Source organism: Meriones unguiculatus, chromosome X (genome assembly GCF_030254825.1).
Source record: "Meriones unguiculatus strain TT.TT164.6M chromosome X, Bangor_MerUng_6.1, whole genome shotgun sequence".
Lineage (NCBI taxonomy): Eukaryota > Metazoa > Chordata > Mammalia > Rodentia > Muridae > Meriones > Meriones unguiculatus.
In genome coordinates, this window is record NC_083369.1 from 18917306 (window position 1) to 18943359 (window position 26054).

General features: G+C 39.5%; 1 long non-coding RNA gene across 1 annotated transcript in view; it reads left to right on the top strand.

The window, feature by feature from the left end:
• LOC132650138 (uncharacterized) overlaps positions 1 to 19055 on the top strand; it is a 41855-nt gene extending 22800 nt beyond the window's left edge. Inside the window, exon 5 of the long non-coding RNA XR_009588522.1 lies at positions 18903 to 19055. This is a non-coding gene — a long non-coding RNA (uncharacterized LOC132650138). The remainder of the gene's footprint in view (positions 1 to 18902) is intronic.
• Positions 19056 to 26054: the final 6999 nt, after the last annotated feature.

Below are 26054 nucleotides of genomic sequence, written 5' to 3' on the forward strand. Positions count from 1 at the left end.
TGTCAGAAATCAACTGTTTGTAGGTGTGTGGGTTTATTTTGAGGCCTTCAGTTCAATTCCATTGATCTACCTGTCTGTTTCTACATCAATAGCATGCAGTTTTTAGTACTATTGCTTTGTAATATAGCTTGAAATCAGGCATAGTGATACATCCAGAAGTTCTTTTATTGTACAGTATTGCTTTAGCTTTCCTGGGTTCTTAATTTTTTTTATGAAGTTGAAAATTACTCTTTCCAGGTCTGTAAAGAATTTTGTTGAAATTTTGATGGGAAGAGCATTGAATTTGTAGATTGTTTTTGGTAAAATGGCCATCTTTACTATGTTTGTTAATCCTACTGATCCATGAGCATGGGCGATCTTTCTGATATCTTCAATTCAGCAACTTGAAGTTCTTGTCATACAGGTGTTTCACTTCCACGGTTAAAGTTATACCAAGATATTTTATATTATTTGTGACTATTGTGAAGTGTGCTGTTTCCCTGATTTCTTTCTTAGCCTGTTTATTGCTGGTAAAAAGGAGGAGGACTACAGATTTTTTTGAGTTAATTTTGTATTCAGCTACTTTGACGATGGTCTTTTTCTGCTCTAGTAGTTCCATAGTAGAATTTTGGGGGTCAGTTATGTATACTATCATACCATCTGTGAATGGTGATACTTTGGATTCTTCTTTTCCAATTTATATCCTTAGTTGTCTTATTGCTCTAGTTAGGACTTCAAATACTATACTGAATATGTAAGGAGACAGTAGACAGTTTCTTTCTGATTTTAGTGGAATTACTTTGAGTTTCTCTCTGTTTCATTTGATGTTGGCTATAGGGGTGCTGTATATTGTTTTTATTGCGTTTAGATAGGCACTTTGGAGAGATTCATGATCTCTCCAAGACTTAGAAGGGGTCTTGAACTTTGTCAAAGCTTTTTCAGCATCTAATAAAATGATCATTTGGGCTTTTTTTTTTCTTTCAGTTTGTTTATATTGTGGATTACATTGATGATTTTTTTTTTTTTGGTATATTGAAGCACCCCTGAATACCTGGGATGAAGCCTACTTGGTTATAGTGGATGATATCATTGATGTGTTCTTGGAATTGGTTTGAGAGTGTTTTATTGAGTGTTTTTGTCAATGTTCATAAAGGTGATTGGTCTGAAATTCTCTTTGTTGAGTCTCTGTGTGGCTTTGGTATCAGGGTTGACTGTGGCCTCATAGAATAAGTTTCTATGTTTCAATGTTCTTTCTGTTTGTATTTTGTGCAATAGTTTGAGGGGTATTGGTATTAGTTCTTTGAAAATCTGATAAAATTCTGTGCTAAAACCCATCTGGCTTTTGTTGTTGTTGTTGGGAGTCTTTTAATGACTCCTTTTATTTCCTTGGAGGGGAGAGGTTTTAGAACTGTTTACCTGACATTGACTTAACTTTGCTAAGTGTTATCTATCTAGAAAATCATCCATTTCATTTAGACTTTCCAATTTTGTGGAGTACAGTCTTTTGAAACAAGGTCTAATGATTCTTTGGATTTCCTCAGTGTCTGTTGTTATATCCCCCTGTTCATTCCTGATTTTGTTGATTTAGATAGTGTCTCTCTGATTTTTAGTTAGTTTGGCTAAGAGATTATCTTGTTGATTTTTCTCAAAGAACCACCTCTTGGTTTTGTTGTTTCTTTGTATTGTTCTTTTTGTTTCTAATTTATTAATTTCAACCCTGAGTTTATTTTTTGCCCTCTACTCTTCTTGCGTGTGTTTGCTTCCTTTTCTTGTAGAGCTTTCGGGTAGGTGTGCTTTTAAATTGCTAGTATGAGATCTCTCCAGTTTTCTTATGAAGGCACTTAGTGCTATGAACTTTCCTCTTAACACAACTTTTATTGTGTCCCATAATTTTGGGTATGTTGTGCCTTCATTTTCATTAAATTCTAGGAAGTCTTTAATTTATTTATTTCTTCCCTGACCCAGTGATCATTGAGTAGAGAGTTGTTCAATTTCCATGAGTTTGAAAGATTTCTGTTGCTGTTGAAGACCAGCTGTACGCATAGAGAATCCAAATTCAAGCCACCACAATGAGCAGCCAGCTCCATTCAGTCTAATGCTAAGGCCTTCTAAGTTTGAGATAAGGATAGCTAGAAAAGAAGATAACACATTAATGAAGGAACCACTAACTGAATGAACAACCCACTCCTGAATTGTCCATATCACCTCTGCTTTTGCACGAATCCAGACCTGAAATATTTCGCGTATGTTGGAAGGAGGAAGGGAGCAACTTGCATGTTACAGCATTATACTGGGGTTTGTTGCCCTCTCAGAGAAGCCCCAAAAGGTAGACATCAGCACTCTCATTTTATGCACTAAGAAGCTGAGGCACCAATACACTGTATGAACCCAAAAGGCCGCTAAACCACAATACAAAATATGAGTGTGGGTCTTTCTGTCTGCAATTTACATGTTCTTCAAATGCTGGTCTGGGAACTAAGACACACTTACTACTCTACCGAAGCAACAGACCTCCCTTACCCCCTAAAGATGCTTTAGGAGGCCTAAGGTCATGCTCTGAGATATTTATGAGACAATCTAGATGTGAGACTCCTGTCTTCAGGATCCATTCTGCTCCCACTGACAGGCATCTTTCCTAGGACTAAGACTGTCACTTTGCTTCTTAGGACTTCCCGGGGCTTCCTGAAGTTGCCAGAAGGATCAAGTGGTTGTGTCTCTGCCAAGGCAATCTCTGATTCAGAGTAATTATTTATCTCTGCTTATTTCATCTCACGTGACTGAGGCAGCCACAGAAAGGAGCTGGGCTTCAAAGCCCCAGGGACACATGCCTGGCATTCCTATCAAAGGCCGTGTGCTCCTCCTTCAGTCTCTTACCTTCTCTGAGCCTGAATTACTCACTACACAAAATAAGAATCACAGAAAGAGGGTCGTGTCCAAGAACAAACAGCCTGATGTGCTTCTGAGATGGCTGTAGGAACAAACGCAGAAAAACGACACACGGATATGAAGTCACTCAAACCAAACCCATACGTTTCCAAAATCCAAGGCAGGTTTTAGCACACTTCCCATTTTATTCTGGCGTCAGCTCCTGCGTGAAGCCTGCCTATGAAAGGAAGCTAATGCTAGGAAGGACTGCAGCATTTAGTCCCCAAGGGCCAACATCAGTTCTGCCAGGCTGGATGACTTCCCTCATCTGTTGCATAGCAACCTCCCCTGTCAGCTGCCTGTTTTTCCTCAGCACTTCATCTGTAAAGTGTCTGCAGTGGGACGTGATCAGACTCGGGAAAGGAGGTCTGAGGTGCCATTTTATGTATTATCTGCTTCCATGTCTGTATCTCCAGTCATGATCCAGTCTATAAATTTTAGATTCATATTCTACTGCCCACCTCCCTTCTCCAGTTGGCTATCTCTCAGTTCTCTGTAAATCAACGTCTTAAAATGCCCTTCCATAATTTAATCTTCTTACAAATATCATATATTCTTTGACTTGTTTTTTTTTCCACCTCAGTAAATACTACTAACCTACCGATTCTCTAGTCAGAAACTTGTGAGTCACCTATCACGGCCACCTCTTCTTCTTTTCTAGTTTGAAATGCCACAACCTGAATATACTGCCTCACTGTATCCCAGTATCTTTTTCTATCATCCTTGTTTCATCTACTATAGTCTCTCTTCTAGTGTACTGATAGTATGGCCTCCTTGCTTCAGATCTTTTTCCTACTACAATAAGATCTCAGTTGTCACTATACGAATTGGAAAGTATATAGTAAATCATCCCACCTCTCCACTTGTCTTTCCGATTTCTTTGAATTACAATCAGAATCAAAGTCATATACTTTATGCTGGTCAAGTTTAACTTGGACAGAACTTTGACAATCTGTTTTCTTCATTTTACTTTGTTCGAATGCTATTAATGTTAATATTGAAATGCATTAATGCTTTTGAGTCACCATAAACATATTTGTGAAGCAGTGATATTTTGTTGGTCTTTAACATGTATTTATAAATGCTATCTGTATGCTTGCATATAAAAATACAAATATAAATATACTTTTGCTAATAATCTAGTATAATCATGTCAGTCCAGATACAAAACCTCATTCTGGCATCCTTTCATCACATCAGAAATTCTGGAAACCTGCAAATTCAATACCGGCTTTGATCTGATTACTCACTACTATTTCCATCCCTGTCATTAGTTTTCCTTTTTCAGTGACTTTAAATTTCTTTCCTTTCCCTTAACAGCCTCTGCATCTCAATTAATTTTGTCTGTAACATGATTTTTTCTTACTCTACACTTAGTAAACTCTTAACCACTGTACAGAAGTGAACTTAATAGCATGCGACCAGAGTGACCTTCATAGATCATGTTGATTGTTTAAATTGGGACTGACCTCCTCTTGGTTACAGTGACCTCCCAGTTTTCCTAGATAAATAGTAATGGATGGAACTAGAGAAAAAATCATCCTAAGTTAGGTATCCCAGACCCAGAAAGACGAATATGGTATGCATTCATTTATAGGTGGATATTAACTGTTATGTCAATGATAACCAACCTACAACCCATAGAACCACAGAGATTAGGTATAGAGTAAGGAACTAGGGTGAACACCTAGCTATCCCTAAGAAAGGGAAATATAATAGATAACTATGGATAGATGGATACTTCTATCTCTTTATTTGAATTCAACTTTCAAGTTCTCAATTATTGTTATTTTTTCAGTGTATACTTGTATTTTCTTTTGCATCACTCAAACAGTTATTGTTGTGTTTTCTGTTTGTGTGTTCAGTGAAGTATGTATGTATGTATGTATGTATATGTGTGTGTGTATTTTGGATTTTTTGAGACAGTGTCTCACTATGTAGCTCTGGCTGCCCTGGAACTCCTTACATAGATCAGGCTGTCCTTTAACTCACAAAGACAACCTCCTGCCTCTGCCTCCTTGGTGCTAGGCTTCAAGGTGTGAGTCATCACCACTCTGCAGAGGTGAAGATAATTTTTAGAAAGACAGAGATGGGCTATTAAGGAAATTTGGTCAGGATACAGAAAGTTCTTATTATTTCTTTTAATTTAATTTTTTGATATATTTGATCATATTCTTTCATAGATTGTATTTAGTCATAGATTGTATTTTTATCATATTCTTTCCTCTCTCTGATCTCCCAGGTCCTCTCTACCTCCCTACCTATCCAACTTCATGTTCTCTTTCTTAAAAAATGTAAAAATCAAAACAAACAATAAATTTAAAAAAGAAAATCTACAGCACAAAACATACTAAAACAAAGCAAAAAGAACAAAACAAAGCATGCACTTGTGTGGACACGCACACACACACACACACACCTCACAGTATCTGGTTTTTATAATTATTTTTATTAATTACAGTTTATTCATTTTGTATCCCCCCTGTACCTCCCTCCCTCCTCTTCTCCCAATCCCACCCTCCCTCTTCTCCACCCATGTCCCTCCCCAAGTCCACTGATAGGGAAGGTCCTCCTCTCCTTCCTTCTGACCCTAGCCTATCAGGTCTCATCAGGACTGGTTGCATTGTCTTCCTCTGTGGCCTGGTAAGGCTGCTCCCCCCTTAAGGGAGGTGATCAAAGAGCAGGCCAATCAGTTCATGTCGGAGACAGGCCCTGTCTCCATTATGTTGGCCAATCACTCCTGGCCATGGGGCCTACCTTGTAGTGTGATTGATATTCAGAGTAACACTCCGTGGGAATAAACCCATTTCCCTTTCCCAACAGGTAGCAGTAGCAAATAGCCTCTTGGTTATGGGTTGCCCTTTGTTTCCACTCCTTCTCCTCAGTGCTGGAATTTTTGTCTGGTTTAAACAAGAGTGGGTCTTGTGTGCATTGTCATGGTCTCCGTGAGCTCATAAGAACACAGAAAGTTTTTAAAGTCACATTTCTTTTTTCTGTAGATGATTATTACATCCTATTTTTATATTTCAATAGTACATATTGCTGTACACAATAATGGGTTTCATGATGACATTTTAATACATGTATATAACATTTTGATCATGTTCTCCCTACTGTTACCCTCTCTTGTCCCCCTCCCACTCTGGCCGATGTTTTTCTTCTTCCCAAGTAGTCTCTTGTTGAAGGAATTAATGTTTTCACAAGACTAATATTGACAGCACTATAGGAACTGACAATAGTGGTAAGTGCCTCTTCTACTATGTAGTGAAAAACAGAAACCACTGTACTTTTCATTTCCAAAATGTTTCTGTTGGGAATATTTTGATTATCTCATGATGAAGTATCTATATGCCCTTTTCTAAGATGCCGGATTGTTTGCTAATCCTCCTTAGAAAAATATTCATGCTTATATTTTTAATTCGTTAAAAATGAATGCACTAATAGGTAGCTTAGATGCAGGAACAATCAAAACACTGTACTTCTAACACAAATAAATACAACCCTGCCATTAAATGAGATAACATGAGTGCAAAGCAGAAAGATGGCATTCCTGTTTACATGTTGTATTACAATTTGTCATGATCTAGTGTTATTTAAACAAATGAATTAAAATGGAAAAATGCCTCCCAATCTGAATACATTTTAGCTGTACTGTGAGATTTTTTTTTCCATTCTCTTTTTAAAGTACACATGAAGGAGTACTTACTTTATGGCCTTTCCAATAGGGCTCAGTTTCAATGATGGCACTGTCTGATATGGGTTTGGTCTTAGCAGTGGGTCATTTGGGGTTGGAAGAGGGATACAATTTTAGTAGAGTCTATGGGAACAGAGAATTGATGTTCCAATGGTAAAGAATTTCTATATAACAAATAGTTGAAGAATGATTATTGAGACTATAAAGTAGACTGCCTGTTCATATGGAAACATGTTTGGAAATTGATCACCAAAGATAAATTTATTTAATAATCCTATTTGATTATGCTTACAATGTACACAAACTTTCAAGTATGTGATTTTTTTAAGATTTATTTATTGTTTATACAACATTCTTCCTGCACACCAGGTCTTACTATAGATGGTTATGAGCCACCATGTGGTGGCTGGGAATTGAACTCAGGACCTTTGGAAGGACAGTGAGGGCTCTTAACTTCTGAGCCATCTCTCCAGCCCCCAGAATGTGATATTTTTATTCAAGAGAAATATAGGATACAATTTCAAATAGATAACTTATTGAAAGATGAAGTCTTTTTTCAAAAGGATAAAAGGTAGTCCTTATTTTAATGAAACTGTGAAATATCAAATCTGTAATCAAATAACATTGTGTGCAAGAACATCAAGTAATTAGGTGTGTGATAATAATTATAAAAGAGAAACTGAAATGACCAATTCTAAGTGCCAGACAAATAAGAGATCAACAATTTTCTCTGGCATGCACTTAGCAGTCTGGAAGCTTGACAAGGTCAAATTTTTAAGAGAAAAATGATACTAAATGAGTACAAGTTGCTCACTGAAAGAACAGGGTAGAACCAGGAACTAGTTTTAGAAACTGGTTTCAAGATTTGAAGTTCCAAGAAACACAAATGGAAAACCACAGAGTTGGAAAGCTGCAAGAATTAAGAAGACTTTCTGTTAATCACTCATTCCTCTTTCTACTTACCTTGCCAGTAGCTTGTTTTTATGTCATTATGAACAAGGCATAGGAACAATTGATCATTTCCTGGTATAAGCTCAAAAAGCCAGAATGCTCAAAGAGGACAGAACTTGTAATAAATAAATGGATAGGGCCTTGTCAACATCTCAGGATCTATCTGACTGAGTCCGCAATAAGAGGGATGGCAATGTTGGTAGCATTAGTGATTAGAATTTAGCAGTGTTGGGTTAACGTTTGTCTAAAGGTCACAAGGATGCTGTATTCCTACACTATATAATTCTGACACTGATTTCTCCAGGAATTTTCCATAAAGGGGACATATACACAGGAAACATATTGATGATTTTTTTTCAGTCAGTTATCAGTTCTTCTCAATATAGAGCCCTCAGGTCTAGTTGGGTTGAAGCACAGGCTGAATCATGAGAAGGAAATAGATTCTCTGATTTGGGACAGAGTCTCAAATCTTCAGTGAAAAGAAAGAAAGAAGACATGTGTCAAAGTCTTGTTTTAATAGTCATCAGCATTGGTTCATTATATAATTTTGTATATTCCTTGTACCATTATTCTCATTAGCCAAAATGTGGTTATTTCTTTGTTTTCTATACAAAGGAGATTAAATCTCCACCTTGTGAAGCTATCTGAATTCTTATATTTATTGTACCATTATTCTCGTTATACAAACCAGTTATTTCATTTAAGTAACTGACAACATACAAATGCATAAAGAAATGCATATAAACACTTAATATCATTAATATCCTTATATAAACCTCAACGAAGTTGGAACAATTTACATCTTACAAAGTGTGTTGTATTGCCATAAAAAATGGTAACAGAAAGTCAAATGGAAATATGCTTGAAAATGAAACAAAATAATTTTATACATTATGTGCACATAATATAGTTTGTGAATGTAAGAGGACATCTCAAATGAAGGAAAATGAAGTGAAAATATTTTAATGGGTATACAATCCAAAACAGTAATGAAAAAATATTCATAGAAATAAATTAAAATTTAAAATATCCTCCAACAGGATCTAAAACCAATTATCTAAGCTTCTATCTTAAGAAAAAAAATAGACCAAATATAAAACAAGTAGAAAGAAGAAAACAATAATACTGAAAACAAGAAGTGGTCACAACTCCAGTGGAAGCCCCCTACTCCACCAGAGTCCACATTGGCCCTCAGAACTCCAGGCAGGCTGCTCACCCATGGACCACATTCACTCTCTCAGTACCTGCTCATCCCACCCTCAACTGACCCTCCCCTCTTGTCATCTCTTCCTGGCCCTCAACTCCAGAGGATGCACCCTCCTGGACCAGAGGACACACCATCTCTCAGAATTCCAAATAGGCTGTCCATCCATGGACTGAATCCACTCAATGTCCACACAGCCTATCCTCAGTTTGCCCTACCACTTCCTGTCACCATATACTGGCCCCCAACTCTGGCAGAGGACCCCCTACTCAACCAGAGGCCACCCCTGCCACTGGGAGGTAAAGGCATGTGCATCAGAAGTTCAAGGCTAAGGCTGTCTTCAGCTACATAGATACTTGGAGGCCTATTTGGGCTACAAGAGACCCTGTGTTACATAACAAACAGACCGTCTGGCCCTAATAAATTAAGCAAAGTTGCAGTATTCATAGCCAATTGCCCCAGTTAAGGTTTTTATTGCTGTAACAAACACCAAGACAAAAATGCAAGTTGGGTCCAGGATACAAAATGAATAAATTGTAATAAATAACAACAAAAAAGCAAGTTGGGAAGGAAAAATTTTATTTAACTTACACTTCCATTCATTACCATTCACCACATTCATCACCAAAGGAAGTCAGGACAGGAATTCAAACAGGGCAGGAACCTCGAGCCAGGAGCTGATGCAGAGGTCATCGAGGGATGCTGCTTATTGGTTGGCTTCCCATGGCTTGCTCTGCCTGCTTTCTTACAGAAGGAAGGACCACCAGTCCAGGGATGGCACCACCTACCATGGACTTGGCCCTCCCCCATTGATCATTAATTGAGAAAATGCCCTACAGCAGGATCTCATGCAGGCATTTCCTCAACTGAGGCTCCTTCTTTTTTGATGACTCTAGCTTGTGTCAAGTTGACACAAAACCAGTCAGTACACCAGCATACATAAAGAAGTTACATATCTATATAATAACAATGAAAAATGAAATGAATTAATTGCATTTATGGTGCAATGAAAATAATAAAGAACAATTGTACCATAAATGCAATCAATTCCTTTAAAAGTACCTAGCTTAGTCCTAATCAAGGTAATGAAGGAAAACTAAAAGAAAGTATTTCTAAGAGAAATGAAAGATACACACCAATGGGGCTTTTCAAGCTTTGCATGTTCATAGATTTAAAAAGTTAACATATTTTTATGGTTTTAGTTTTGTCAAGTTCTTCATTAGTGTATATTAATTTTACAGCAATGGGCTTCATTAATGTTGCATTTTCAGATATGCATATAATATAACTTGATCAAATCAACCCTTAGTTTTCCATGTCTCCTTTCTCTTCACAAATAGCTCCTTTCTCTATTCAAATAAAACCAGTTAGTAGATTCAATATAATTTCAACAGCATTTTGCTGTTAGAAAATAGCAAATAGAAAACTAGCATTCTAAACTACATCATTCTAAATTCCAAGGACCTGAAATAGCAAAAGAAAAAAACCCAAACAAACAAACAAAATACAACAACAACAAAACAAAAACAAACAGAAAAAAAGCTCTGAAATAATCACCTTTCCTGAATTCAATACATATAACAAAACTATAGTAATCAAAACAGTATTAAATCATGTGTGGCAGCATATACCAGAAACCCCAGTACTTGGGAGGCCTAGGTGGGAGGATCATAATGTCAAGGATTATGAAAGAACCTGTCTCCAAAATCTAAGGGCTGAGAATGTAACTGAGTTGTACAATGTGTTTGTTTAGCATAGTCAAGGCTCAAGTTCATTCCCCAATGCAAGACCCCAAGTCCAACCAGAAAACCAAACACAGTATGGTAGTAGCTTAAAGTCAGCCTTGCAGACTAAGGAAACAGGTTAGGAAGTTTAATCACATCATGGTTAAATGAACCTTGACAAAGGTGCTAAGATCACACAGTAGAGAAAGGACAGTATATACACCCATAAGCAAATGAAAGTACACCCTTGCCACAGACCATAAACAAAGTGGGTTAGCAATGTAAGGTTGATACTTTAAAATGAAAAAAGCTTCATGACATAGGGTTTGGCAGTAAAGTTTTTGCTGTAACACCAAAAGCACAAGCAACAAAAACTAACGCCTCTACACTGAATTTCAACATATTTGTTCGTGAAAGAACAAATAACAGCAAAAAAATGAACATAAAGGATGAAAAAATATACTTGAAAACCATCTATTGAATAACAGAATATACAAAGAAGTCCTACAGTTCAATCACAAGATAACATTATATGATTAAAAATGAAGAAAAGGTTTGAATATACATGTTTACAAAGATAATATGCAAATAGAAACAGTTAAAGTTGTTAAATATCATTAACATTTCACAGAATGCAAATAAAAGCCACAGTGGAATATCACCTCATGTTTAAAAAACCAGAACGCAGCGTGAAGAAATTGAAACTTTATTCGCCACTTAGAATGCTGCAAGCACTATGGAAAACAGTTTGATGGTTCCAGTAAAACATTAAAATAGAACTATCATGTGATCAAACGTTCTTGGATATATCATAGATATATGAAGGGGAAAATGTAATATGTACATAAAAGAGAATTTTCTTCATCTTTAAAAATATTGGAATAATATTCAAAATTGGAAAATAATGAGGGGTCATTTAAGTTTTAAAATTATTTTTGAGGTGCTGGAGAGATCTCTCAGTGGTTAAGAGTGCTGCCTGCTCTTCCAAGGACCCAGGATCAACTCCCAACACCCACATGGCAGCTCACAACTGTCCATAAAATTATTTTTGAGAGTACAATAAAATGTGGTCATATTTAGCTCGCAATTTGCCATTTCCAACTCCTTATATGTTTCCCCTATACCCCCAACTTCATGTCTTTCTTTTTTATAGCTCACTAAGTTCAGTTAGTGCTCTGCATGTATGCATGGGTATGGGGTGATCCACTGCAGCACAGGAAAGGTATCCGTGGACACATCTTCAAAACAAGTTATTCTCCGTCCCCTCATAACTATCCAGTGCCAATATCTTCTTTGTAAGGTGTGGGGCTTGGAGATTGTATATCCTATCTATGGCATTTGAGATTTTGGCTGCCTGAGTGATCTTGTCCAGTGCTTGACCCTGCGTGATGCATTACTGACCTGCCAAGCAAGGTGTGCAGTAGTGACATGGCTGCTATAGGGCAACTAACAACTTTCTATTTGGATTTTCTGATGGCCCCATGAGAGGAAATTTTAGGCCTGGTACTGGTCAAAAGCCCTTGGCTGGGAAAGTCATTGGCCCTTAGATAGAACCTGCTATAGTTACTTTGTTGTTATGATGCCAAATTACCTTCTAAATATTTGTATGTACACCCATAGACCTGGACTGCTCTCAAGTTAGGTTAGAGAAGATTCTTTTTGTGGTAGACATCAGTCAGTGCGAAAACACATTAACTGATCAAAGTTCTGAGAAAAAGTCTTAAAAACTCAACATCTCTATTAACCCTACTACCACCAGGGCTCAGAAATGATCATGAAAGAGGAGGCAGAAAGAATTTAAGAGCTGAAGGATATGTAGGAGTGCTGTGAAATGCTGTCTTCTAGACATGACACAGCTATCACATTCATTACCTCACAGCAGCTGTGGTTTGTACAGGATCAAGCCAATCCTCCAGTTTTAAGAAAGAAGAAAATCATGTGGTTTGACACTATGGATGAACCTAGAGGTTTATTATACTAAATGAAAAAAAAGAATTACAGAAAGATAAATAGCGTAAAATCAACTTTTATGACATACTTGGCATAGTCACATTCACACGTACAATAAATTCAGTGGTGATTATTGTGGACTGGAGAAAGGAAAAATGAGCTGTTTATTAAATTTAGAAACACAGTTTTGCAAAACGAACATGTCCTGGAGGTGGAAATTACAATGTGGTTACTCAGTTGTACAATTAACATGGCATAGATCATAAATTTTATCTTATGGGTATTTTGTCACAATAGAAATTCACAAAATGGGTGAAGAAAAATCACACCATCATATCTGCAGACACCCAAAAAGCGTGAACAAAATACATCAAACACTATTATTAAAAACTCTTGGCAAACTATGGAGAGAAATTTCCTCTATTTAGTAAAGACCATCTATACAAACTTTCTATTAATTAGGACCCTGAAATACTACCATGTTACATCAACAACACTAAAAGTACCTAATATTACTATTCTTTTCCAGCTTACTACCTGAAATTCTCAGTAGTGCAAGAAGAGTGTACATATGGATATTAGAACTGAGGAAATAAAACTGTCCCTGTTTACAGATAGTCTGATTGTGAAGAAAAATGTCAAGTTCTGCAAAAAATATCTTGAAAAACTGATAAATGACTTGAGCAAATTCCTGGTATTAGATCAGAACCTCTCCTGCATTGCGAAGACTCACAGACTCAGCCCCACCCACATGCAGTCAGAATTCCCTCTCCCTGATGCTTCCGGGGAAGGTTACAGGCCAACACTACCCTGTGTATGTTCCCTGATATAACCATACTCCCCTTCCGTCTTTCTTTATGCTTTTGGGAAGGTTACAGGCCAACACTACCCTGTGTACGTTCCCTGATAATAACCATACTCCCCTTCCGTCTTTCTTTATGCTTTCACTGCTGTCAAAGAGCTATCTTCTGCCTCCCTTCTGGGACAGGACATTTCCAGATAGCAAACCCCAAACGAAGGGCTGCAAACGTGCTTATCTCATCACATAATAGCTAGGCCCATTGTTCTGCTGGATGGCCCCTTCTCCAGGAATGCCCTTGGAGCTTGTAAATGCCTGTTTTAGCCGGAAATATAAGAAATATAATGTTTCTAAGCCTGATTTGGTGAGGGCAGCTAATCTTGGACCCATTTTCTAGGGTATAATGCCTTCTTATGTCATATTTTCTCACAAGGGACCATAACAGAAGTACTTTTGTTCTCTGAGTGTGTTAAAGCTTTTTCCTTACCCTGCTCTTTTCCCCTATTTGTGAAGGGGCTCTGCACTCTTCTCTTGTTCTGTGTTTCTCCCTGAATACTAAAGGTTTGGTATAAAAAACCCGGGAGAGACATATCACTGTGATTCTCTGGAGTTTCTCCAGCCTTGTTACTTCTCTCTCCATCTCCTACACCACCTTTGTTCTTTTCCAACACAGGACTTTAGTCCCTCTCTGACATTGGATCTTTGTTCTCCTTTCATGTATCTTCTGAGTTCTCTGCCAGATCCCCAAATCCTAGCTTTAAGTCAGGGGCTCTCTATGCTTGGATCTGTTTCCTTCCTCAGATCTGTTATATTCAGGGACACCGGGTGTCAGTCTTGGTCTATTGTCAGTGACCTGACCATACTTCTGAAACAAAGCTGAGGAACACAGGGATTCTTGTCTTCCTCACTTCCTTTCTCTGGATCTGCTTGATTCACTGGCGCTCACAATGATTAACACCCAAACTCATACACACACATGATCTTATTCTTTTTTATATATTTTTATATTAATTACAGTTTATTTACTTTGTGTCCCAGCTGTATCCCCCTACCTCATTCCCTCCCAATCCCACCCTACCTCCTTCCTCTCCTCCTTGCCCCTCTCTAAGTCTACTTATAGGGGAGGTCCTCCTCCCCTTTCATCTGACCCTAGCCTATCAGGTCTCAGCAGGACTGGCTGCAATGTCCTTCTCTGTAGCCTAGCAAGGTTTCTCCCCCCTCAGGGGGAGGTGATCAAAGAATCAGCCACTGAGTTCATGTCAGAGACAGTCCCTGTTCCCCTTACTAGGGTACCCATTTGGATACTGAGCTGCCATGGGCTACATGCAAGCAGGGGTTCTAGGTTATAACCATGCATGGTCCCTTGTTGGAGAGTCAGTCTCAGACAAGCCCCTGTGCCCAGATATATTTGGTCCTTGTGGAGCTCCTGTTCTCTCCAGGTCTTACTAACTTTTCTTTCGTATTATTCCCTGCACTCTGCCCAACACTTGGCCATGAGTCTCAGCATGTGCTTTGATACACTGCTAGGTAGAGTCTTTCAGAGGCCCTCTATGGTAGGCTCCTGTCCTGCCTCTCGTTTTCCCCTACTTCCAATGTCCATCTTATTTGCCTTTCTAAGTAAGGATTGATCTTCTTACCCTGGGTCCTCCTTCTTGTTTAGCTTTTTTAGGTGTACAGATTTTAGTATGTTTATGCTAAAATCTAATCCTCCCCCCCCAAAAAAAAACAACTCCAAAAACTAGAGGAACTCTCAACCCTTTAAAAAACTTTATCAAGTCAATCTTTAAGATTTTAATGATAGAGACAACTAAAATGGAAAGAGATCAAGCCAAATACCAATTAATTGCAACCACTTTTCAGGATAGCTGAAGAAAACATAGCTTTCCTAACAGGTTTCCACTAGGATCTTGCTTCAAGTGTGGCCAGAGCAACTTGAAGAGTTTGCTCAAATTCATAAGCTCCATCAGAACCAAGACCAGTTATTCTTAACTTTGAGTTGGATTTTTTTTCAATTCCTGATTCCTTAGGACTCTGCACTGAAGATGACATCTACATCCAGAAGGTCCCATTGCCATAACTAAGGCAAAATTAATGGTAAATGTCATGGTTGCAGGTGAGCTGATTTCTTTCCTTTTAAGCATGAAGCAGTTCACTTTGCCTTGAATGAATATGCAGGACCAATGTTCCAATTATTGGAACCCTCTATTATTGGGGTTGGTGGCCTTATCTACAGACTTGATAAAAATCACTTATGAAAGGGGGAGATAGAAAGACCTGGAGGGGATAGGAGCTCCACAAGGAGAGCAACAGAACCAAAAAAATCTGTGCACAGGGCTCTTTTCTGAGACTGATACTCCAACCAAGGACCATTCATGGAGATAACCTAGAACCTCTGTTCAGATGTAGCCCATGGCATTTCAGTGTCCAAGAGGGTTCCCTAGTAAGGGGAACAGGGGCTGTCTCTGACATGAACTCAGTGTCTGGCTCTTTGATCACCTCCCCCTGATGGGGGAGCAGCCTTACCAGACCACAGAGGAATACAATGAAACCAGTCCTGATGAGACCTTATAGGCCTGGGTCAGATGGAAGGGGAAGAGGACTTCCATTATCAGTGGACTTGGAGAGGGGCATGGGAGGAGTAGAGGGAGGAAGCGTGATTTTGGGAGGGAATGAGGGAGAGAGCTACAGTTGGGATACAAAGTGATAAACTGTAATTAATATAAAAATAAAAATTAGAAAAAGAAGCAGAAAAAAAATCACTTTCTTATTGTTTTAGAAACATTAGCTTCCATTCATCCCTTCTTGATTATCTCCCTCCTACCTGACTTCATTTATGGGATGAGATATTCTTTCTAAACTCTATACCACCACCTCTGTATACCTACTCACAGCACAGATATGGACTCTCCTCCTCATTGCCCTGACAGCACCCTCCCCAACCCTCTCACTTCCAGACCCTTAAACAATCCAAATCTGGGATACTAAAATCATTTGATAGCCACATACCACTCCCCTATTAATACTATCCCAAAAGATCTATCATTCTTCCCCAGCAGGCCCTCTTCCTGTCATGATGTTACAGGGTGTCCAATCAATCAACACACCTCCTCAATTCCAGCCTTCTCAGGCCAGCCAGCTTTCCCCTATAGCATGCCCATCCTAGAAAAAAAAATCCTGAAAGCTGATACTGCAGATTTTAGGATCTCAGCCTAGCCCTTTTTCTTGGTCCCTGCACAAACTTCTCACTTTACTGTCACTGACATTAAGGATACATTTAAAAAAAAATAACAAAATTCTGTTTGACCTTTCCTCATAAGACAGTTTTTCCTGTACCTGGATAGAGCCTATAGCAGGATGGATCAACTGAGTGGCCCCGCCCTTCCTCAGAAGTTCTAGCATACAAATATTGACACAAGACCCCTTACAGCTTTCTCACTTCTAGCACCCTCTTTCAATATCTTCACAGCTTTTTAACAGCCCTTCTCGGCTCTATTTCCAATGCTCTCACCTCATCTAATGTCTTTTCCCCCAAAGGGATAAGGACTTTCACTTTCAAAAGGACAATTCTTTAAAGCTGAAGTTATTTCTTTGGAGTTCCAAATTACACTGAGGTTTCGCTCAAAAAAAAAAAAAAAAAAAATGGAGACAAATAATTACAGAAATACCTCCTCTCCAAAACAAAACTTTTCTTTCTCAGCTTAGCTAACTTTTTCCACCTCTGTATTCACAATTTTGGCCCATTATCAGAACATAAAACCAGTTGGACTTCGGGAACCTCACAAATAGCTTGAGCTTGCAGTTCCTAACAGAGGGCTTTCTCCCTCCTTAAAAAATACCTAATTTCTGCCTATGCCCTCACTTTGTCTGGTCCGTCCAAACTTTATATACGCACTCAATAGGTCTAAACACTAAGACTTCTGAGGTAATGGCATGGCCCTGATATGTGAGTAATTGCATATTTTCCCACATAATAAGTAAGGCAATCCTAGGATGGCCTTCTTGCCTACAGAATCTAGAGGAAGAAGCCGTTCTGATCCAAGAAACTTTTAAGTTGTAGGTCTTTCTTTCAAGCCTCTTTTGATTCGCCAGTCAACCTGAGCTCTGTGCTTTCTCCATCCCACCTCCCAGCTATACATGCCATTCTCCACATGCCATTCTCCTGCAGACTCACGACTTATCCTTTATCCTGGTCCCTTCCTCTTCTCCTGTCTGTGTCTGTTTCTCTGTGTGTGTGTGTGTGTGTGTATTGTGTGTGTGTGTGTGTGTATTTCAGATGAGAGTTCAATTAAAATACAGGAATCCATCTGAATAGGATATGCTATAGTTGCCTCAGACTAATTTCTCCAGCTGGGTTCCCTCCCATCTTTGAGTACTGAGAGACTATGGGCTACATCTGTGTAGGGGTTTTAGGTTATCTCCATGAGTGGTCCTTGGTTGGAGTATCAGTCTCAGAAAAGAGCCCTGGTCCCAGATTTTTTTTGGTTCTGTTGTTCTTGTGGAGCTCCTCTTCCCCCCCAGGTCTTTCTATCTCCCCCTTCTTCCATAAGATTCCTGGCACTCTACCCAAAGTTTGGCTATGAGTCTCAGCATCTGCTTTGATACCCTGCTGGGTAGAGTCTTACAGAGGTCCTCTGTGGTTGACTCCTGTCCTGTTCCCTGTTTTATCCATCTTCTGATGTCTCTCCTGTTTGCCTTTCTGAATGAGGATTGAGCATATTACCCAGGGTCTTCATTGTTGTTTAGCTTCTTTAGGTGTACAGATTTTAGCATGTTTATCCTGTATTATATGTCTAATATCCACTTATAAATGAATAGATACACTCAGGCATGTGGCAGGAGGCTAGAGCCCTGAGCCTGAGAGAACCCAGGAAGTTTTCCAGGGATTAATTAGCTGGGTGTCCTGAGGTAGGACCTGATGTTTTCCCCATGATGGGGTTTCCTCCCAAAGGGATACCCAGTCTGTGGTGTTTTGGGGACAACAGTTCAGTCTGGGATTGTGAGTAGAGCATGCAGGCGCAAGTGGCTCTGTGCTGGGGGCTGGGCACCTGCAGGAATCTGGGAACTTTTCTCAGGATTTTTTTTTTGTGGTTGATGGTGTGCCCTGAGGTTGGACCTGATGTTTCCTTCATAGTTGTGTTTCCTTCCTACAGGGAAACCCAGTCTCTGGTGTTTGGGGACACACATTTCTGTCTGGGACAGTGAATTGGGCATGCAGGCATGTGGCTCTGGGCTGGCAACTGACCATCTGCCTGAGCCAGGCGCCTTTTACAGGTGTCTGGGTGACCTGAGGCTAGTTGGTCCTTCACAGTGGTATTTTCCCTCAACTGGAAAACCCAATCTCTGGTGTTGTGGGGCTTACAGGTTAGTCTGGGATGGTGATCAGACCATGCAGGTGTGTGTCTCTGGGCTGGTGACTTAGTGCTTTGCCAGGACCCACGAATTCTTCTGGGGTTTAGCTGGGTGACCTGAGAACTGACCTGATTGCTTCCCACACCGTGGGATTTCCTCTCTCCTGGGAAACAAAATCGCTGGAGTTTTAGGGCCTACGGTTTGGTCTATTGGTCACTTTGCAGTCACTGCTGTCCTGCTCATCAGACACATTGTCCTTTCAGCAATGCCTTCTTGGATCCCGAAGATGTTTCAAATCTTAACCCTCCTCTCATGCTTCTCTTTCAGGATGAGAAATTGAACCATCAAACAAACAAACAAACAAACAAACAAAAACAACCAACCAACCAACCAAACAAACAAAAAAAACTATTCAAATGTTCCACATCCACTTTATTTCCAGTCTATTCAAGTGGGCCATCTTCCTCAGTGGCACCCCAGACTACCTCTGTTTTCCTGCCAACAGAATTGGTACTTTTGTCTAACACAGTTATGCTCAAATATAGATGTGGTTTGCAATAACCGAGGATTTCCAGTCCCCTTAACTAGTCACACATGCCTCTACTTGTGGCTTTGGGGATCCCAGCAAGCATCAGCACAGGAAGTATGAGGCTTAGCTGCATCCTTAACATATACCATCATGTTTATCTCAGAATATACAAGAAAGTCTTGATGAGGTTGCTCAAATCCGATTGAGGATTAAGTATACTCATTGGCAGTACTTATGATCCAAAATAGGAGAGGCCTAGCTATCCTGACAGAAGAAAAGGAAGAATTTTGTCTCTTCTTCGAGGAGAGGAATGCTGCTTTTCTAAAAGTAAATCAGTCCTAGTCAGAGATGACGCAAAAATGTTAGCCAACATTGCTTCAAAAGTCAGAAAGCAGGCATCAGAATCATAGGCCAAATGATTTTGGAACTTATCTTGGACTTTATGGTTCATATTGTCATTTCCTTAATAACCATGCTGATTCTTATATCCATAGACACCTTTATAGTCTGTGCGTTGACCCCATATATACTGCATGAACTCATGTGCACAACATTCTTCCAGCGTATGAGTTCAGATACCAGCCTCTGACTCAAAGGCTAACTTCTGACTGCTCATCACTAAATTTAGGGAGGGGAACTCCTAACTGAATAATGCCTTAATCCAGTGCAAAGAAGCCAGATGGAGTTTGATGCTCATTAATCCTTTAGCCCCACCCCCACCCAATTCCCTTTTCTATAAGGTCATTGATCAGTCTTGTTTTTGTTTTATAATCCTAAAGTTTAGAAATGCTAGATCAAAAATCCTCTAGCTGCTATGAGGTGCCTCACAGACTCAGTCTCTGTCGCTCTCTATGCCTCTCTTTCTCTCTGTGTCTTTCTTCTAGGTGCTGCCAGGCAGGCTAAAACAACTCTCTTTAATATTTCTTGCTCCTTTCACAGTTCTCACAAGAGCTCAGTGTTCCACCTTCCTTCTCCTCCCCTGACTGGGCATTTCCAGATAACAAACCCAAAGTGAAAGAAGGATGGGAACACAACTGTTTTGCTGAATCTTAACTAGGCCCATTGTCCCTCCAAACATTCCTCTATCTGCAGATGCCCTTGGGACTTTTTAAATATCCGTTTTACTCAGAAATATAGAAATCACAATGTTTCCAAGCCTAACCCAGCAAGATTAGTCAACCTTGGGCCCAGTTCCTTGGATACAACCTTCCCACTTTCTCATGAGGGACCTTGAAAGAACTAATTCTGCTGTCTGAGCAGGCTGAAACTCTTCCTTCATCCTCACAGCTGTCCTGTTCACTAATAACGTTTCAGCTAAAGGTTGACTTGGCCTTTCTTTCTCAGACCCCATTCTTCCCCAATGTCTGACACAAGAAACAAATTTCATTTACAAAACCAACCACTTGTCTAACTCACATGTAGAAATGAAAAATAAAAACACAATATCGTTTACAGTCAATTCAAAGCAAAGGGAAGACTGAGATAGAAACTAACAAATTATGTATATGTATATGACAAAAAATGTTGATGAAAGATATCTGAGAAGATCCAAATAAATGAACGAGAGGAGGATCATTGTAAAGCTATACACCCTTTCAGATGATTTATGGGTGTAGTGTCATTTACATCTAAATCTAAGTGTTTTGTGGACTGACTCAAATTTAAATTCATATGAATTCTTACCAACATTGTACAAAGGTTGCCTTATTCTCCACATCCTCATTAGCACTAATTATTGTAGTCATTTGAGCAAATAGTGATAATGGACTTTCAACATATATATTGACTATTTGATAATTTCATATATACAAATAATGTATTTTAATCATATTCACCCTTGCCCATATTCCACCTCCTCTCAGATCTACCTGGATCATTCCTCCCATCTTCATGTCCTCATTTCTTTTTTCTTTTTCTTCTTTTTTTTCAAGACAGTGTCTCACTATGTAACTCCAGCTGTCCCAGAAATCACTCTATAGACTAATGATTTCCTCACTTGAACCCCCTTTCCATTATTCTCCCTTTCTTCCTCATATCGTATTGATAGTGAAAATGTTAAATGGAAAATGGTATGGAGACTCTTCAAAAAAAATTAAAAGACCCACCACTAATCCACCTTCTGTGCATGTATCCAAAGAAAATGAAATAAATATGTCTAAGTGATAGATATATGTAAGCCAAAATTCATTGAAGCATTATTCCTAATAGTACAAATCAACTGTGTTTTCATCAACACAAGAATGGACAAAGAAAGTGTGGTACACAAACCCAGTGGAATGCTAATCAGTTTAAAAAGTAAGAAAATCCTGGGCCAGTGAGGTGGCTTAGCAGGCAAAGGTGCTTGAGAACCCAAGTACTATCCTTGGAACCTACCTAGTGGAAGGTGAGAACCAGCTCCTGTAAGTTGTCCTCTGATATGTCTATTATTGCCATGGCATAATATGTATATGTATGTATATGTATGTATATGTATGTACCCAAACATATACTTGTGTACACACAACAATAAACAAATGAATGTAAAAAATATATTAGAAAATCTTGCTATTTGCAACAACATGGAGGGATCTAGAGAACATTATATTAAGTGAAGTGAGCCAGGCATTAGAAAGGTGAATAGCGCATAATCTCACTTATGTATGAAATCTTTAAAAAAGTCAGATTCATAGAAGCAGAGAGTAGAATGGTCTATGCCAGGACCTGGGTTTGGGTGGGGCAGGAGTTGTCAAAGAGTATGAATATTTGGTTAATCAGGATAAATAAGGTTCTAGAGAGTTAATGCATAGCATAGTACCAACAGACAATAACACTGAAGCGTATGTTTCAAATTTGCTAAAAGAGTAGACCTTATATCCTAATCTTTCTTACCACACAAAATGACAACTACATGAGCAGATGAATATATAAATTATCATTATCCTGTAATATTTTACAATGTGTGTGCATATATATGTATATACACATATATGTATGTACACACATACATATATGTATATATAGCTGAACACTCTAACTTTACATATAAGTACATATAACTTTACAATTGTGCTTCAATAAAGCTGGAAAGAAAGTGGAATGATAAAAATTAAGGTACATAGTTCTGAATACAGAATAATGCTTAATAGAGGCTGTGAATGGTCTGTGTTTCGGGGTGGATAAAAGGAAGTTGAATTTGATCAGAGTTTGCTGTATCCATATGTGGAAATATCACACCAAACCCTGTTAATATGTACAATCAGTACACATTAATACAAAATTAAAAATGATAAAAATAAAAATAAACTATTTGATTTCCAAATTATAAAACACATGTTAAAATGCCCTTTCAGATGACTGTTTCTTTATTCTTTATGGTTGTTTACTTTTTAATTTTACATTTGTTTTTGAGAATTTCATACAGGAGAACACCATATTTTCATATTTGATGTTGTGGCAGAGACAGAGACAGTTGAGGCCAGGGCCCAGACTGAGAGATTATATTAGTCCTTCCTTGATCTCACCCCTTCTGCACCAGTCTTACCATGAGGACATCCAAACAGCCATCCAGAGAATTCCCCTCAGGAGTTTGCTTGACACACAGTTTCCCTGTAGGCATCTTATCCTGGAGGTACACTGGCCAGACATAGTCTTATGACCTCAACACAATAGCAAAGATAGCCAGGAACTACAGGAGAGTAGACAGAAATATAGTTTATCCCAATGGCTTTATTTCCTCATCTACTTTTACAGGTGGGAAAATGAGGAGTCACAGAGGGGAAGATACTTGCCCAAAGTCACATCAGTGAAAAAAAAAAAGGTGGAATTCGTATCAATGACTCTTTTATATTAATAAATATAATTCCATCAGAAAGATATCAAAGGCTCACAAAACCGGAGGAAGACTGGGGTAAAGAACACAAAACATAAAGGGATCCGTTTGATTAATACACTGCTCTGGGGGAAATTCATACAAATTATGTTTTTGTCCTTATGCCAATTGTTTAAGACTCAAAAGCCAAGTAAATATCTGAACATACCATTTCACAGACTACATACTAGTTTTTTTAATAATGCGTAACATAAGATCTCAGACTAAGTAGCTAAAACATCTAGCCCTTATTACCTTGTTTTTTGTAGGTCAGAAGTTCAGGAATGGTTTGACTAGGTTCTTTGTTCAGGCAAGACTAAAATCAAGATGTTGGTAGGGCCACCACGTAAGAAAAAAAAAATTCCCGTTTCACTTAATTTTTGGTGTAATTCTTGACCCTGCTGCTATAGATATGGTGGGTTATTTTGTTTGTTTGTTTTGTTTTCTTTCATGTCTATCAGTTAGCTATTTCTTTGAGTGCGCAGAATTACCCACATCTTTTTTAAAAAAACTATGCAGCTCTCTCATCTTCAAATCTAGGAATGTAGAATTTCTGTGCACCAAATATTCGTCACTTAACAAATTTCTCTTAACAGTGTAGTCCCTTCTGATGTCTTATCCTTCTCCCCCCCCCCCCGACCATGTGTGTGTCTGTGTGCGCATGTGCTAACACACACGTCTCTGTCTCTTTTTAACACACCTTGAGCTTAAAAAAATAGTTTGGAGAGTAAATTACAATTACATCTTGTTACAGCAAACATAAAAATAAGACCATTAACACTGAAGGACTTATTCATGTTTTGCCAGCTGTACAAGTTACACTAGAATTTTGTGACCAGAGAAGGAATAGGATCAAAACCAGTCTGGGGTGTGAACAGGACAGAATGGCATACTGAAGCTTGTGACAGGATGCAGTCCGCGAGGATGGAGCTAACGGAGCTACCAGCAAACACTGGGGTAACTCTGCCAGTTCCAGGCCCCAGTGATACACTTTCAAACTCCTTCAGCAGGCTTTTTAGAACTTCCTGGTAGCCTCCACATCGCTAAGTGTTGCTGTAACCACATCGCCCTCTAAATCAGTCTTGCTTGGATGTGAGCTCACATACCAGCAGCTCAGGACCCTTTCATCTAGCATATCTTGGAGGATCCACAGCCCTCTGACAATGAAAAAAAAAAAAAAAAAAGGTTTGTTTTTATTTTACGTGCACTGGTGTTTTACCTGCATGTGTGGCTGTTTCAGAGAGTCAGATCCCCTGGAAGTGGAGTTACATAGCTGGGAATTGAGCTGGACCCCATGGAAGAAGCAGCCAGTGCTCTACAGCTGCTGAGCCATCTGTCCGGTCCCTACCCTTACTCAATTTGACACACATTAGATTAGATTCTTGAACATAGCAAGTTTAGGGAGATCTCATGTCTTTTCCCACGTACAACTGAGCAGCTGAAGCTGAGCGTACAGGCAGGAGAAGAGCCGGATGACTTCACTGCAGAGCTTTTGGGTCTGGAATCCTTCCCACGTCTCCCGCAGCTCATCTGAGCTCCTGTACCTTCGGGGCAGATATAATCTAGAAAGCATGGATCTGGGCCGTAGGTAGTGATGGGGGGTGGTTGTAATACTTCAGCGAAGACCTGTGATTATCCTGGGGGTTTATGAGCTTGTTCTTTTGTAAAGCTGCAAAACAACGTCCATCTATCTACTTGTCTGTTGCGGGGGAGGGGGAGTCACGGAACACGCACGGGTACAGGCTTGAGGTAGGTGGGGTGCTCCGGACCCAAACTGGCTGTTAACCAAGTGCACGCTGAAAGCACCTTCCCACACGGAAAAGCTAGCGCCAGGGTCAGACATCCCAGGTGTCTCACGTCAACCAGCACTCAGAAATTTTCAGAACCACAGGCAACCCTTGCCGAACAGGTCTTACGTGGCTTCTTCAGGTGCGCGTGACAGGCCCCATACGCAGCTGAAAAGAAAGCCTGAAGGAAGGACAAGAGATAGTGCAGGGATCGGGCCCTATACTTCCTATGAACCCTGGGCTCTTCTCAGAACGTGGAAGCCTCGAACACCGTCCCCGACAATTGTTAGCCCTTCCTAAACTGTCTTTGTGCTTTTCCTACCACCCAGATTTTAGGATCCTGCCCTGTTCACCTGCTCAAATACCGTGGTCGTTAGATAAATTAGGATTGAGGCCTAATTGTGTTCCTGGTAAGACAGCCTCAGTAATTGAAGCGGTTCTGGGTGCAGGTCATAGCGAAAGGCTATCTAGCTCTGCTTAGAGCAGTTTTACTGCCTTAATTCCTGTTTTCTAAGCTACAAAACAAAACAAAACAAAAAAACACCTCATCTTTCTCCCTGCAGAGAAGATTAATTTTTTCAAGTATTTTTTGGAGATTATAATTATTTTCCCCTTCCCTTTCCTCCCTCCACCCCTCTTTCACATACCCTTCTATGTTCTTTTACAAAACCATAGCCTCTCTTTTTTCACTAACCAATTTTAGGCCGCTTTTGTAAACCCTGAGTCTCTGATGAAGTTCTCCCACCCAGTGTCAACAGGGGCTTGTGAAGGCTTTTGGAGGGACAGACTACATGTCCAGGAGACTGTAAAGAGGTGATCCATTACCTCAGCCCTTTATGGCCATGGCGGCTATGGGTACTCTTCCTTACAGAAGAGACTGGGTGCCGGCCTCATGGGGTTATACCTGTCACTGCCTCTATCCTAGTGATTTCGCTTTCTAAGCCACTGACCATTCATCTATCCTCCACTCTGCTACCACGGGGTGTCTTGGCTTCTCCTGTCTTCTTACATGTAATTGTTTGGAGCATCCACCTTCCTTCGCCATTCCATTTCCAATACAGCAGCATTCCCCACCACATACATTACCTATGTAGTATTTAATGAATAAAACTATTACATCAGCCCTGAGATTTCACCGACAATTGTGTTCACACAATTGTTCCTCCTTCGGTTCATCCCCCCTTTGGTTCCCAAACCATCAGTTGGATCTAACCACATTTCCGTCTATTGAAAGCTGATCCGCTCCTTAGGTTAGAGCCAAGAAATAAGTTGAAATCTCTCTGCACATACACACACAAAAAAAGAAGAGGGGCATC